The following is a 12756-nucleotide window of genomic DNA, read 5'->3' on the forward strand; positions in this document are numbered from 1 at the left end:
GAACTCATTGATATTTTATTTGTTGTGGAATCTGCCTGGAGCCACAACATTATAGGAATCAAGGTGTAGTGCATTGCACAATGCTGGGAAGAGCAATCCACTGCTTCTGCTTCGCTGACTCATTCGACCTGCACTCGCCCTGCCTTTCGAGGAGCAGCTCCATTTCCAATAACTGTAATGAACAAATGCGATATGAGATTTCTTCAAATTTCTTATGAGATTTCTTTTGGGTGTTTTTGGTCTTCGGGGTATTTTGGGTCTTCAGGGTCTTTTGGGGTTATCCACCGATTGCGTTTCACGTCACAACCAGTAAGGTCGAAAGAAAAAGACGCGTATCCAAAGGTGTGGGAAAATAACGTTCGGCTGGAGACCAAACCAGAAATTTGAAGATTTGCATTGTGCCTATTTTACTGCAGGGGTTCCAGGAATACACACAAAAAATCGTTGCAATCGGTGCAGCCGTTTTTGCGGTACCCGGGACAATAACGTTAGGTGGGAGTCCAAACCTGAAAATGCTGGAGACCCAAGCTGTAATTGGAAAAATAACATAGCCTATTTCACTCCAGAGGGTCCCAGGATTACCCAACCAAAATTTCGTTGTGATCAGTTCAGCCGTTTTTGCGGTACATGGGAACGGACTGACGGGCAGTCATTTGGTGAATTGTAATACGATACACCCGGATAAAACAAATAAACACACACACACACACACACACACACACACACACACACACACACACATCCTTGAACGACATCAATGTCGTCTGTTTTGCAGCAGCACGACTTATTCAAGAAAAAGTAATGGGCAAACAACACCAGAAGAAGAAAAAAAAACCAGGCCTGAGGAATAGAGACCAAATTCCACATTGGAGACAGAGATTAGGCATACAAAGATCTCAAAATGTTTAAATCTAAAAATCAAAATCAAAAAAGAAAAATCTAAAAATATCTAAATCTGACAAGGTGGAGAAGTTTCTGTCAAACCACGACTGATTCTGCAACTCGACAAAACAGCATCAGTCCACGGGTCCTAAAACCCTGTTCTACGGCTCTTTCACACCCTCTCTGTTCTGTTCACCCTGTATTTTGCTCAAGGTGATCTGCCATCTGCTGGGAAATCAGCCAACATTACCGCTTTAAACAAAAAAGGTGCAAAAACAAATCCTTCCAACTATAGACCAATCAGCCTGCTCACAATAATCAGCAAGGTCATGGAATCCATTATCGCTTCTGACATCAAATCTTTCCTCTTCTCCAATGGCTTTATCTCGGATCATCAATTTGGATTCAGACCAGGTCACTCTACTCTGGACATGCTGCTTCTGCTGTCTCAACAATGGAAGGAGGTCCTCAATGCCAAACAGGAAATTAGAGATGTCTCCCTTGACATATCACATGCCTTCGATACGGTCTGGCACCCCGCCCTGCTCACCAAACTCTCCTCTTATGGTATCCATGTAAACCTCCACACATGGCTTGCGGACTTCCTCAATGGTCGCAGTTAACGTGTGGCCCTGAATGGAATTCTCTCATCTCCACTTCCTGTTCAGGCTGGAGTTCCCCAAGGCAGTGTTCTGGGCCCTGTGCTTTTTCTGGTCTTCATTAATGATCTCTCTGACTCTTTGAAAAATCCTCTCTATCTCTTTGCTGATGACTCCACTCTCCACCGCTCTATTCCTCATCCCTCAGATCGGCAGTCTGCAGCCTCCTCACTCTCTGCAGACCTGGACAATATCACAAACTGGTCAAACAAGTGGAACATGTCTTTCAATCCTGACAAATCTCACACTCTCACTTTGTCTCTCCGAAAAGATCGACTGGACAACCCTCCCATCTACTTTCTGAACAATCCTATTGAAGAAGTTCTGTCATTCAAGCTTTTGGGTCTCACTATCTGCCATGATCTTTCCTGGGCAAACCACATTTCCAAGCTGGCCTCCAACACCAGTCGCCGAATGGGCATCCTCCGTCGTGCAAAGTCCTTTCTGGGCACTTCTGAGCTCTTCACCACATACAAGGCTTTCATCCGCAGCTCAATGGAATACTGTTCTCCCCTATGGGCCGGTGCTTCTGCCTCACACCTAGCTCGGCTTCACCCTGTTGAAACCAAAGCTTGAAGAATCATTGGAATCTCCCACGATGAAGCTATCTCTGAGGGCCTTTCACTCACTCACCGCAGGCAGGTAGGTGGTCTTTCTGTCTTCTACCGACTCCTCTCCGGCCTTGCTTCCCCTGTTCTGATGGTGCGCTGTCCCCAAAATATTCCTGCAGGACACACAAGATCTGCCTGCAACCCTCTTCTGGTGAAACTGCCAAAATCAAGACTCTCTGCTCACCTTCATGCTTTCATTCCTCATTTCTCCCACCTCTGGAACAAACTTCCACACTCTCTTCAATCCCTCTCCTCCCTCCAGGTCTTTAAAACAGCTGTTCACCACCATCTCTCATCTTCCCCCATCCAAAACCTTGATATTTTATACCCCCGTTAAAACACCCCAAATCCGCCTCTTTCAACCCCCAAACTAATTTCCTGACATTCCTAGTAGTGAAATTCCTAGTAGTGTTCATTTGCTTTATATCATGTATGCCTTCCTCCTCCCGAGCCCTCCCCCTTCCACGGATCTACCAACGTCCTTGTTCTCTACTGTTGTTGTGCTTGTGTGCTTCCCGCTACTACCTCCCTCTCTTGTCTCCCTTCATTGTACGTTTTATGTGTCTCTGCATGTTTTCATGTTCAATGTGTTAGCTCTTACACGAGCCTCAATTCTGTATATAAAAATAAGAAAAAAGAGAGCAACTGTGGAATGAAGTAGGACAAATACAACAGTCCAGGAAAGGAAACAGACACCCAAAACTAAAAAAGAGAATCCAAAGAATAAAAAACAAAAACAAAATCTAAGATAAAGACCTCGAGTGCTTGGGTGCTGAAAACAACTCAAAATAGAAATGATAGCAAGGAAGATAAAAAAAACTATGAAGAAGGAAACAACAGGAGAAAATAAAACCACATGTTTGAAAGTAACCCAAAGATATTTTAATGTGAATTGGGGAAACAAAAGCAGAATTTGTCAACTTCCCCTTAAAAAGAAAAACTGGAATAATGCTGGAAAGGAATTTTTGAAGATGGAAAAGAACATAACAAGGAAGCTGAATGGATCCCAAACTTGGAAAAGAAGAAGCAACATCTCAAGGAAATGCCCCCATTGATAATTATGGATGAAGAGAAAATTAGAAAACAACTTTGAAAAATGCCAAACTTCAAAAGCCCAGGCCCAGATGGAATTCCAAATTTCTGGTTAAGACAACTTGATGCTCTCCACAATCACTACGCCAGGACATTTATCAAACTTATCCAAGAGTGGAAAGAGTGGCTCGTAGAAGAGAACACCTTTCTCATCCCAAAATTGGAAGAAACCCAACTCCCCCACAAATACCGGCCGATAACATGCGTACCAACCACGTACAAACTGCTGACAGGAATCATCATAGAAATGATGTCCCATCATCTAACACAACAAGGAGGTTTAGTGGCAGAACAAAAGGAATGTAAGAGAGGGTGTTATGGAACAATTGACCACCTACACCTGAACAAGGCCAAACTTGAAAATTGCAAAATGCGAAGAACTAAATTGTCCACCACCTAGATAGACTACAAGAAAGCTTTTGACAGTGTCCCACATACGTGGATGATAAAATGCATGCAAACATACAAAATCTATCCCAAATAATCAAACTGATTTAGAAAGCAATGGAGCTCTGGAATGCCACATTAAAATGCGCCAAACACATCCACCAAACCAACACATCCTCCAAACCAACACATCCCCCAAACAAACACATCCCCCAAACCAACACCTGCGCCAACCAACACCTGCGCCAAACCAACACATCCACAAAACCAACACATGCCCCAAACCAACACATGCGCCAAACCAACACATGCGCCAAACCAACACATGTGCCAAACCAACACATGCGCCAAATCAACACGTGCACCAAACCAACACATCTGTCAAACCAATACATTCTCCAAAACAGCACGTGCACCAAACCAATACATTCGCCAAAACAGCACGTGCACCAAACCAATACATTCGCCAAAACAGCACATGCCCCAAACCAACACATGCGCCAAACCAACACATGCGCCAAACCAACACATGCGCCAAACCAACACATGCACCAAACCAACACATGCGCCAAATCAACACGTGCACCAAACCAACACATCTGTCAAACCAATACATTCTCCAAAACAGCACGTGCACCAAACCAATACATTCGCCAAAACAGCACGTGCACCAAACCAATACATTCGCCAAAACAGCACATGCCCCAAACCAACACATGCGCCAAACCAACACATGCGCCAAACCAACACATGCGCCAAACCAACACATGCACCAAACCAACACGTCCGCCAAACCAACACGTCCGCCAAACCAACACGTCCGCCAAACCAACACGTCCGCCAAACCAACACGTCCGCCAAACCAACACGTCCGCCAAACCAACACGTCCGCCAAACTAACACGTCCGCCAAACCAACACGTCCGCCAAACCAATACATGCCCCAAACCAACGCATACGTCAAACCAACACATTCATCAAACCAACATGTCCGCCAAACCAACATGTGCCCCAAACCAACACATCCGCCAAACCAACACATGTGCCAAACCAATACATTCTCCAAAACAGCACGTGCACCAAACCAATACATTCGCCAAAACAGCACGTGCACCAAACCAATACATTCGCCAAAACAGCACATGCCCCAAACCAACACATGCGCCAAACCAACACATGCGCCAAACCAACACATGCGCCAAACCGACACATGCACCAAACCAACACATGCGCCAAATCAACACGTGCACCAAACCAACACATCTGTCAAACCAATACATTCTCCAAAACAGCACGTGCACCAAACCAATACATTCGCCAAAACAGCACGTGCACCAAACCAATACATTCGCCAAAACAGCACATGCCCCAAACCAACACATGCGCCAAACCAACACATGCGCCAAACCAACACATGCGCCAAACCAACACGTCCGCCAAACCAACACGTCCGCCAAACCAACACGTCCGCCAAACCAACACGTCCGCCAAACCAACACGTCCGCCAAACCAACACGTCCGCCAAACCAACACGTCCGCCAAACCAACACGTCCGCCAAACCAACACGTCCGCCAAACGAACACGTCCGCCAAACCAACACGTCCGTCAAACCAATACATGCCCCAAACCAACGCATACGTCAAACCAACACATTCATCAAACCAACATGTCCGCCAAACCAACATGTGCCCCAAACCAACACATCCGCCAAACCAACACATGTGCCAAACCAACAGATCTGTCAAACCAATACATTCACCAAATCAGCACATGCACCAAACCAACACGTGCGCCAAATCAACACGTGCGCCAAATCAACACATGCGCTAAACCAACAAATCCGTCAAACCAACACATCCGTCAAACCAATACATTTGCCAAAACAGCACATGCGCCAAACAAACACATCCGCCAAACAAACACATCCGCCAAACCAACACATGTGCCAAACCAACACATCCTCCAAACCAACACATCCGCCATGCCAACACATCCGCCAATCCAACACATCCGTCAAACCAACACATGCGCCAATCCAACACATGCCCCAAACCAACACATGCCCCAAACCAACACATCCGCCAATCCAACACATCCGCCAAACCAACACATGCGCCAATCCAACACATGCGCCAAACCAACACGTGCCCCAAACCAACACATGCGCCAAACCAACACATGCGCCATACCAACACATCCGTCGAACCAACACATGCGCCGAACCAAAATATCCGCCAAACCAACACATCCTCCAAACCCACACATCTGCCAAACCAACACCTGCGCCAAACCAACACCTGCGCCATACCAACACATCCGCAAAACCAACACATGCGCCAATCCAACACATGCGCTAATCCAACACATGCGCCAATCCAACACATGCGCCAATCCAACACATGCGCCAAACCAACACATGCGCCAAACCAACACATGCGCCAAACCAACACATGCGCCAAACCAACACATGCGCCAAACCAACACATGCGCCAAACCAACACATTCGCCAAAACAACACATGCGCCAAACCAACACATGCGCCAAACCAACACATGCGCCAAACCAACACATGCACCGAACCAACACATCCGCCAAACCAACACATCCATCATGTGACAACAATATCCCAAGCACTCCACTGTACGGTAGGGAAGAAGGAAGCCATTACTGAAAAAGCCCACGTCGCGGTTTGCAACAAAACACTCCGGAGATTCTGAAGCCATGTGGCCAAAAGTTTTCTCGTCTAACAAAACCAAGATGGAACTTTTTGGCCTAAAGGCAAAACGTTACGTTTGGCAGAAACCCACCACAGCACATCACCCAATGAACACCATCGCTACTGTAAAGCATGGTGGTGGCAGCATCATGTTATGGGGATGTTTCTCATCAGCAGGGACTGGGGCACTTGTCAGGATAGAAGGGAAAATGTATGGAGCAAAATACAAAAAATTCCGAAAGGAAAACCTGCTGCCCTCTGCAAGAAAGCTGAAATTGGGATGGAAGTTCACCTTTCAGCATGCCAACAACCCGCACACAGCCAAAGGTACACTCGAGGGGCTCAGGAACAAAAAGATAAATGTTCTTTAGTGGCCCAGTCAGAACCCTGACCGAAATCCAATCGTAAATCTGTGGCTTGATTTGAAGATTCTGTCCAGTTACCCACACAACTTGACCGAGCTTGAACAGTTTTGTACAGAAGAATGGGCAAATATTGCCCAATCGAGCTGTGCAAAGTTGGTATTGGGCCTTTCCCAACAGACTCACAGCTGTAATTTCTGTCAAAGGTGCTTACACCAGGTATTAACTCAGGGGAGGGGGGAGAGAGGGGGGGGGGGGGGTGGACACTTATCAACCGATATATTCTAGTTTTGTGTTATCAATGAATTTTCTGAAATTTGTAGAATTTGTTTTTCACTTGGAAGTTGTGGGTTACGATGTGTAAATAAATGTGGAAAAAAGTCTGATTTAATACAATTTAATTCCAGGCTATAAGGTAACAAAAGGTGAAAATTTTGAAAGCGGGTGTAACCTTTCTAAAGGCCCTGTATATACCATATCTATATATAGAGATATATATATTGTTGTGGATATGAGAATTGTGTTTCTTTTATTGTGTAGTAAATGGTAAAATATCACCCTCCTTCCTCCAGTTGTGTATAAAGGTCAAAAGGGCGTCCCTTAGTTAGGTCATATACAATCACGTTAGCCAATCATAGATTTCCTCCTTGTTGGTAGTTTATTTCCTTATTCTATGTAGGTTAAGGCTTTGTCTTCCATTAATTAATACTCCATTGCACCGAATTCAAATAGATAGATCCCCTTTCATTCCCATTCCCAAAGCCTCTATTGCCAACTGCATTTTCCGCCATTACGGCGTGGTCAGCTCGGGGAAGAAGGGCGTGCCCGCCCATCGTCATCAAGGGTGGAGCCAGAGAGCCCGTGCCCACCAATCGGCACTGCGGAGAGCGACCCGATGGGCGCTTCCAAAAGGCCGGCGGCTTGACCGCCACGCGCCTCATAAAAGGGGGTTGGGAGGGACTGCTTAAGCAGATGAGTGAGGAGTCCACCGCAGTTGAGTCCACCGCAGTTGAGTCCACCGCAGTTGAGTCCACCGCAGTTGAGTTGAGCTTTGACGGCAGTTTCGACCCGCTGCTACGAAGCAACGCCGCCGTGCGAACCAGATTGAGGAGGGTCGGTGGCCGCTCACCTCGAGCCTTGCCGTTTACACGAACAGGACCCGCATCCTTCCAGCTCTGTGGACCACCTGGACCATCCTTTCCTTCCAGCCAATCGTTCCTGCCTTCATTCCCCATTTGTGTGAGTCTGTCTTTGTTTGTTCTGTCCTGGGTTAAGTAAGACTGTTTATAGGTAAGCTAATTTGCACTGTGTTTCTTCTTCTTCTGTATTTTATTTTATTATTCTTCCTCCTCCTTGGTTGCTTTCAATTGTGTAAATAGTAAATAAATCATATTTGTATTTCTTACCCTTTGCCTTTCTTTCCTCTACATCCGTCGTTGTTGTCTTTTCCCCATTGAATACCTGTGGCACGATTTGGCCAACGTTTGAGAATCGGGTCGAGTCATTGTTAACAGTTCGTGCCGCGGCTGCCATCCGCTCGGCAAAGTAACATCTTATCCGCGGTCGCGAAGAAATGCACCGGCCTTTCCGGAGGTCGCGGTGCAGCTTCAGGGACCACGTCGGTCAGTAACAAACGAGGGGACTAATCCCCTCTCAAAGGGGAACCATAGGCCGACGTTGGGTTCCGCAACAATATATATAGATATATAGATATATATACTAGCTTGGTGAGGCGAGCTGCGTCGTTACTGAGGGACGGGCTTATTTTAGCTGAGGATAATGACTGTACCTGAGTTGCTGTGTTGTCATGATTTATACCAATCATAATACAAACAATATTATTCTGCACAAATGTATTTGTTGTGTTTGTGATTTTTTTTTTTTTTTTTTGTATACTGAATCGAGGCTCGTGAAAGAGCTAACATTTATTTCACAAACAAATCCACCAGACAAACAAAATATACACATTTTTATAGGCAATTTAGGTTGCAGATTCAGGTTGAATGTTTTTTTTTTTCAAGAAGGAACCCCTCAGCACATACATAGGGGAGGGGTGGGTGCAGACTGGAAGTTTGGGACGATTACACCTCACCACCACGTAATTTAAAACACCTCACCACCACGTAATTTAAAAAACCTCACCACCATGTAATTTAAAACACCTCAGCCATAAAACACGTAATAAAAACACCTCACAGCCATAAAACACGTAATAAAAACACCTCACAGCCATAAAACACGTAATAAAAACACCTCACAGCCATAAAACATGTAATAAAAACACCTCACAGCCATAAAACACGTAATAAAAACACCTCACAGCCATAAAACACAATAAAAACACCTCACAGCCATAAAACACGTAATAAAAACACCTCACAGCCATAAAACACAATAAAAACACCTCACAGCCATAAAACACGTAATAAAAACACCTCACAGACATAAAACATAATAAAAACACCTCACAGACATAAAACACGTAATAAAAACACCTCACAGCCATAAAACACATAATAAAAACACCTCACAGACATAAAACATAATAAAAACACCTCACAGCCATAAAACACGAAATAAAAACACCTCACAGCCATAAAACACGTAATAAAAACACCTCACAGCCATAAAACATGTAATAAAAACACCTCACAGCCATAAAACACGTAATAAAAACACCTCACAGCCATAAAACACGTAGTAAAAACACCTCACAGCCATAAAACATGTAATAAAAACACCTCACCACCTATTCAACCTCAATCCTATTCAATAAATGTTTATATTGTAGTTTTTTTAGGAATCCTGTTCAATAAATGTTTATATTGTAGTTTTTTTAGGAATCCTGTTCAATAAATGTTTATATTGTAGTTTTTTTAGGAATCCTGTTCAATAAATGTTTATATTGTAGTTTTTTTAGGAATCCTGTTCAATAAATGTTTATATTGTAATTTTTTTAGGAATCCTATTCAATAAATGTTTATATCGTAGTTTTTTTTAGGAATCCTGTTCAATAAATGTTCCTATTGTTTTTTTTAGGAATCCTGTTCAATAAATGTTTATATTGTAGTTTTTTTTAGGAATCCTGTTCAATAAATGTTCGTATTGTTTTTTTTAGGAATCCTGTTCAATAAATGTTTATATTGTAGTTTTTTTTAGGAATCCTGTTCAATAAATGTTCCTATTGTTTTTTTTAGGAATCCTGTTCAATAAATGTTCCGATTGTAGTTTTTTTTAGGAATCCTATTCAATAAATGTTTATATCGTAGTTTTTTTTAGGAATCCTGTTCAATAAATGTTCCTATTGTTTTTTTTAGGAATCCTGTTCAATAAATGTTCCTATTGTAGTTTTTTTTAGGAATCCTGTTCAATAAATGTTTATATTGTAGTTGTTTTTTTTTAGGAATCCCGTTCAATAAATGTTTATATTGTAGTTTTTTTTTAGGAATCCCATTCAATAAATGTTCCTATTGTAGTTTTTTTTAGGAAAGCTGTTCAATAAATGTTCATATTGCAGTTTTTTTTAGGAATCCTGTTTAATAAATGTTCATATTGCAGTTTTTTTAGGAATCCCATTCAATAAATGTTCATATTGCAGTTTTTTTTAGGAATCCTGTTTAATAAATGTTCATATTGTAGTTTTTTTTTGGAATCCCATTCAATAAATGTTTATATTGTAGTTTTTTTAAGGAATCCTGTTCAATAAATGTTCCTATTGTAGTTTTTTTTAGGAATCCCGTTCAATAAATGTTTATATTGTAGTTTTTTTTAAAGGAATCCTATTCAATAAATGTTCCGATTGTAGTTTTTTTTAGGAATCCCGTTCAATAAATGTTTATATTGTAGTTTTTTTTTAGGAATCTTGTTCAATAAATGTTCCAATTGTAGTTTTTTTAAAGGAATCCCGTTCAATAAATGTTTATATTGTAGTTTTTTTTTTTTTTGGAATCCCGTTCAATAAATGTTTATGTTGTAGTTTTTTTTTGGGAATCCCATTCCATAAATGTTCCTATTGTAGTTTTTTTTAGGAAAGCTGTTCAATAAATGTTCATATTGCAGTTTTTTTTAGGAATCCTGTTTAATAAATGTTCATATTGTAGTTTTTTTCCGGAATCCCGTTCAATAAATGTTTATATTGTAGTTTTTTTAAAGGAATCCTGTTCAATAAGTGTTCCTATTGTAGTTTTTTTTAGGAATCCCGTTCAATAAATGTTTATATTGTAGTTTTTTAAAAAGGAATCCTATTCAATAAATGTTCCGATTGTAGTTTTTTAAAGGAATCCCGTTCAATAAATGTTCCGATTGTAGTTTTTTAAAGGAATCCCGTTCAATAAATGTTCCGATTGTAGTTTTTTAAAGGAATCCCGTTCAATAAATGTTCCGATTGTAGTTTTTTAAAGGAATCCTTTTCAATAAATGTTCTGATTGTAGTTTTTTTAAAGGAATCCTGTTCAATAAATGTTCATATTGCAGTTTTTTGGGGGAAACCTGTTCCATAAATGTTTGGAAAACGTGTAAAACACCATTGTGAGGTGAATTTATTGCTATATCCACCACCAAAGGTGGATGAGGTGATGTTTTCTCCCCTGTCTGTTTGTGAACAGGATATCTCAAAAGTTGTGAATGGATTCGGACGTAAATTGATGCAGGTTGGATGTGCGACAAGGAAGAATCGATTAAATTTTGGTGAACATCTGGATCCGGATCTGGATCAGAGAATTTTGTTGGTTATTCTTCACCATTGAATGATCGGGATAAAAACGTTACACAGCACGATATTTCAAAAGGTTATGGACGAGTTATGACAAAACGAGGTGGATGAATTGGTTAGGTGACAATAATTAACAAGCATTCTGAGTATTGCGCTGCAATACATGTCCCCTCCCGGCAGTCTGTCGTCCAGAAAACTTTTGGGGAAATTACCAAGGTGTAGCGGTTACCTTCTCCTACAAAGGGTTATTTACCCACAGGTTCTGAATAGTTCCCAATCGCTAATTACCTCAGGACGGGCTCACCTGTGATTCGCACTCGGGACTTCGATTTATACACCTTGCAGACAGGTCAGCAGAAGCACCATAAATAAGTTGTTGATAAAGAACCTTTCGAGTCGCTAAATATCAGTAGTTTATTATATTTCCCGGTTCACGATCAATGATCGATGTGTATATATATATGTTGCTCGGCTTGGCTCCGCCCCCTCCCGAAAGCACGCGCTGTGTCACGCTTTTGACGTTCGCGAGACGAGGCTGAGGGCGCCCGGTGCGGCTTGAAGAGAACTCTGGAATAAACAAGATATCCATTTATTTAATATTTTCGTTTAATTAACGATATCTGCCAAACCACGTGCCCTATCGCAAATTCCAAAAGGACATTTTGGTAGACTGACATGCTGAACAGATCTGTGAAGTTTCCCCTCGATTGGATCAAAAATGAGGGAGGAGCTCGGTTTTAAAGGTTCATGCTTAAAAACGTCATAACTTCGAAACCATGTGACGCATGACGTCATGCTCGCTAACTTTTTTGTTCGTCATTGGTATGCGATTCTGCCTGCAAAGTTTGGCCTCGATCTGTTCAGCCGTTGCAGAGAAAAAGGGGTTTTCGTGTTTTCACGAAAAACAATATGGCGGCCGAACCGAACCGAGACCTGTGACGTCATAATTACCATTAAAATATTCTACAGACCGAGTCCCTCCTCCGGTGAAAATTTGATCTCAATCGGTCCTATTATTGCAGAGAACTCTTTTTTAAAGGAAATTAAAACTTAAAATGGCACTGAGTTAAGGATCATCAGAATTACCAAAGTTCAAAGTGCCATAACTTTGTCAAAAATGATCGAAACGTCGTGAGGTTCGAACTTGATCTGTAACTTATCATGAGGAAACCATGTGCCAAGTGTGAAATCATTAGCGTTAAGAGTTTAGAAAAAAAGTCCGGAAAACTGTTCTTTGCGTGACGGACTGACGGACTGACAGACGGAGGGACGGCGTGCAAACCTATAGTCCCGTCCGGTGTACACCGGTAGGGGACTAACAAGCCGATTCGATCTT

This window comes from Myxine glutinosa, chromosome 13 (genome assembly GCF_964187855.1).
Source record: "Myxine glutinosa chromosome 13, kmMyxGlut1.1, whole genome shotgun sequence".
Taxonomy (NCBI): Eukaryota; Metazoa; Chordata; class Myxini; order Myxiniformes; family Myxinidae; genus Myxine; species Myxine glutinosa.